Source organism: Ilyonectria robusta (genome assembly GCF_021365365.1).
Source record: "Ilyonectria robusta strain PMI_751 chromosome Unknown BGZ61scaffold_86, whole genome shotgun sequence".
NCBI classification, from domain to species: Eukaryota; Fungi; Ascomycota; class Sordariomycetes; order Hypocreales; family Nectriaceae; genus Ilyonectria; species Ilyonectria robusta.
Window position 1 is genome coordinate 45,115 of NW_025764520.1, and position 4,573 is coordinate 49,687.

The following is a 4,573-nucleotide window of genomic DNA, read 5'->3' on the forward strand; positions in this document are numbered from 1 at the left end:
TGAACGAGCAAGTGCGCGCCGCCGGAGATGCGGAATTGCAGAGGCTGCTGAAACGAATTCGATCGGGCGTGCAGGACCGCACGGATTTGGACCTTCTCAACTCAAGGTGCTATCGGGAGGGTAGAAGGATCCCGTGGGAGACGGGCATCACCGTGGTGACGCCGTTGAATAGGAATCGGTGGAACCTGAACATGGAGGCCACATTGGCGTTCCAGATCCAGCAGTGTTCGATGATGCGAATCTTCATATCCGAGCACAACTGGAAGGACGGCCTGCCGACCGAGGAAGAAGCCATCATGATTCTGAACCAGGGCGGCGACAGTGCGATACCGGTGCCGGCCGTCTTCATGTCCGTGCCGGGGATGCCCGTCGTTGTGAACCACAATACGCATCAGGGGCTGAAGCTGGTGAACGGTGCCAGCTACTCGGCGGTGGAGGTCATTGTCGACAAGGCGTACCCGGGGCATCGGATCTCGGCCGACATGACGATCCACTTCGGGCCGCCGGCGGGGATAATCCTGGAGTCGGAGACAACTAAAGATGTCCAATTCGTGGGGATGCCGCCAGGCACGATCCTCCTGACGCCGATGAGCGTGAAGATACAATGCCAGCGGAAGCGGCCGTGGCAGAAGAACGATGTCAGCCGAAAGGGTCTGCCGTGCGCAGCGGCTTTTGCGTGCACATACTACAAAGTGCAGGGCAGGACGCTGGAGCACGTAGCTCTGGAGCTGCGAGGGACGCGGACGACAAACGTCGACGGACGCGTCGTCCCCTCGCAATGCGACCCGTACAGCCTGTACGTGCAGCTGTCGCGTTGCCGGACGCTGGACGGCATCATGCTCGTGTCCAAGGTGCGGGAGAGAGACCTGGTGGGCAACAGGGTCCCCGAAGAAATGACTGCGGCGCAGGCGAGACTGGAGGAACTGAGCGACAGGACGGTTCAGGAGGCGTCGCGCTGGTTTGATGACGGTTCTCAAGAGCCAAGGCGACTGCGTTAGGTGGTAAATCCGGCGTGTTGTCGGAACACGCGTTTGGCCCAGTAAACGAGCGAGTCGAATCGTAGATCGCGCTCTAGCCCTCGTTGCGCCTTCAACCCCATTAGCCCGGGACCCCACGGGAAAGCTTCAGGGTGCGCGGGAATCTGTCATCGTGTGAGTTGTCGGTTGCATACGCGCCACGTTCCACCGTACGAGCAGCTATTCTCCTGTTGTGTAGACTTGCACAGCGCACGACTCAGCCCGCAATTACCGAATGATGGGGCAGATTGTTGTGAATCCCGATTTGTTGTTTTCCGTATGGGGGATTCTCTGTATCTCCATGTTTCCCTCGCTTTTCGTTCCTTTTTTTTTTTTTTTGGGTGTGTGTATGTGTGTGTGTGTGTGTTGGGGGGGAGTTGGTATTGGTGTTGGTGGTTTGGTGTTGCCATTGCTTTTCTTTCTTTCATTCTCTTCATTTTCTTCCCTGGTTACTTTTCTCTTATTTCTTAGTTTTCCTTTTTCCTTTTTTTTTTTTGTCTTTTTTTTTGTCTTTTTTTTTTGTCTTTCTCTGTTTTTTTTCCCTTGTCCCTTTTTCTTTCTTTTTTCTTGTCCTTTGTCTTTTTTTTTTGTCCTTTTTCTTTATCTTGTCTCTTGTCCTTTTTTCCTCGAAGTTTTTTTTTTTTTTTTTTCGTCAGAAATTTTGCCTTCACTCATCATCCCTCTCTTGTCGCCTTCTTCCTCTCTCCTTCGTCCATGTGGGTGCCTTGAATAATCAAGCTTCAAGCACGCGTCACCCGGCGTCATCTATTTCCTCGCCATCCACAAATAAAGCCGCCACTCAAGTCTCCCATCCTCGTCCCCTATCCCCCCTCCCAAGACAGCTGTAAGAGTGTGCGCCAACATGAAGCTGTTGGCAACAGCGCCCAGCACCATGGAGCATACGGATGGGCGTTGTCAGGCATAGGGTACACGTCGTCAAACCCATCCGAGACAGAAGCAGCTTTGCGCATTTTCACAGTCCCGATTAGGGCATCACCGCCGACTAGCCGCCATATCCGTATGCTTCATGGTGCTGGGCGCTGTTGCCAACAGCTGTATGTTGCCGCGACACTCCGATCCGCCTCTTGTTGAAAGGCATCACGAACTTTTGTCCAGTAGGCGTGCAGTCCCTTCTTCCCCGATACCCGAGATCCCATCTCGGTCAGCGACTGATAATCGCTGAAAAGATGGACTGAGCCGCTCGCCTGCCTACTCTTGTCATCTTCGCTCTCGAGGGCCCTGTGAGTCTCTTCGACTAGGGGCCTCAGCCTGAGGGAACCTGTTCATTGTTCCCCGTATTGCCACATCCTTAGCTAGTAAGCATGCCGAGATTGAGACGGGTGCATTCTGTAGAGAGTGCTATAGAGCCCGGCGTTGAACTCATCTTCCTAAAGACAGACAATTGTGCAGCGCCTACGTTACTCAAGCAGATGGGGAGACGATATGTCGACTGGAAGACAACATGCCGAATGTACAAGTTCAAGTCATGCTATGTTGCGTTGCAACTCGGTCACTGAAGTTTCTTCCGCAGCGACCGACGTACTGTTAGCATAATCAGGACAACTGAGCCTTGTAGACAACGTACCATGTTTCATGTGCACCGACCGGCTTTCCGAGGACGGTTGAGCAGATGAGCTGCAGGATGACGGGAGAATAATGATGTCGCGCTCCTGTCAATGCCACCACAGTTGTCTCGTCTTATGTTCTGCGGGGACCTGTTTTCTCAAGCCTCTGTGTTAGTACGCTGAAACGAACAAGAGTACTTGGGGGCGTCAGTGGAGTGAAAACCGACAGTGAGGATGGGTTTGGAGGGGGGAGGGAAGTGAGGGAAGTGAGGGAAGTGAGGGAAGTGAGGGAAGTGAGGGAAGTGAGGGAAGTGAGGGAAGTGGGAGGGGGAAGTGAGGGAAGTGAGGGAAGTGAGGGAAGTGAGGGGAAGTGAGGGAAGTGAGGGAAGTGAGGGAAGTGAGGGAAGTGAGGGAAGTGAGGGAAGTGAGGGAAGTGAGGGAAGTGAGGGAAGGGAAGTGAGGGAAGTGAGGGAAGTGAGGGAAGTGAGGGAAGTGAGGGAAGTGAGGGAAGTGAGGGAAGTGAGGGAAGTGAGGGAAGTGAGGGAAGTGAGGGAAGTGAGGGAAGTGAGGGAAGTGAGGGAAGTGAGGGAAGTGAGGGAAGTGAGGGAAGTGAGGGAAGTGAGGGAAGTGAGGGAAGTGAGGGAAGTGAGGGAAGTGAGGGAAGTGAGGGAAGTGAGGGAAGTGAGGGAAGTGAGGGAAGTGAGGGAAGTGAGGGAAGTGAGGGAAGTGAGGGAAGTGAGGGAAGTGAGGGAAGTGAGGGAAGTGAGGGAAGTGAGGGAAGTGAGGGAAGTGAGGGAAGTGAGGGAAGTGAGGTAAGGGAGGGAAGTGAGGGAAGGGAGGGAAGTGAAGAAGGGAGGGAAGTGAGGGAAGGGAGGGAAGTGAAGAAGGGAGGGAGCAGAGAGAGGGCAAAAGAGTGAGAGGCGAACGTCTCCAGGCTCAAAAGAAAGAAAAAGAAAAGCAGTACTGTACCAGCAAGACAGCCGGATCAGATCCCAATGAAGTGAGCGTGCGATCAAAGTCCAGTCGCATCTTCAATCAGCAAGGTGATGTGTATGTGAATGTGTCTGCCAGAACTTGATGCAGCTCAAGGAGGCGAGCTTCTTCGCTCTTTATACCCGTGAGCATAGTAGAGTGTACTCCGAATCACACCTGTCGTGAAGTCGAGCGTTGCAGAGTCAAACGTCGCAAAGCCAAAATACCGGACTTGAACGCGGCAAGCTCATCCTCTGCCGTGCAGACGCAAACTCAAACACAAGACTCGACCTCTTCGTTCCTTACTGATGTCGCCCGTTCGAACTCTGCGTTGCGTTTGCGTTACACTTCTGCAAGCTGTGATATGTGTCGGTCGAACATGTCGCAGCCACATATGTAAGGCCTACAGGAGAAGAATGAACTAGGTGGAACGCGACCTTCTTGGGAAACGGTTGAGCTACCTTCCCAAAACTTACCTCGTTCTCGCGTGAGACGAGAAAGACAAAGTTCGGATCCGGGCGACGTCTGATAGTTTGCAGTACCGTGGTGTACAATGACGCATATGTACGCGAGTTCAGTGTCGGTGTCTGGCTGCCTGCAGTCTGTCCATTGTACCTTGTAGCGTCTTGTGTTGTCTTGTGGTGTCTTGTAGCGTCTTGTCGTGTCTCCGTGTGTCTTCGAGTGTCTCCGTGTTTCTGTGTGTCTCCGTGTGTCGTCGAGTGTCTCTGTGTCGTATCTTCAAATGTCTGAAAATGTCTTGTCGCGTCTCGTCATGCCTTGCAGGGCCCCGCAATGCCCTACACCTTCATCGTCCTATGTTTCTGCACATGTTCTTCGTCGTTGAGCGTGTGTATGAACGGGGTGCGATTACCCACGTTTCTCTGTCTGTCATCTCCATCTCGTCCGGCTTCTGGCAGGAGAGTCACTGCTCTCAGCGCTAGCATCACTTCACACACCCCACCTCTCTTCCTTCCAGTCCCGGGTTTCGTTCTTTTGCTCTCTCCCCTTGTTCTTCTTGGT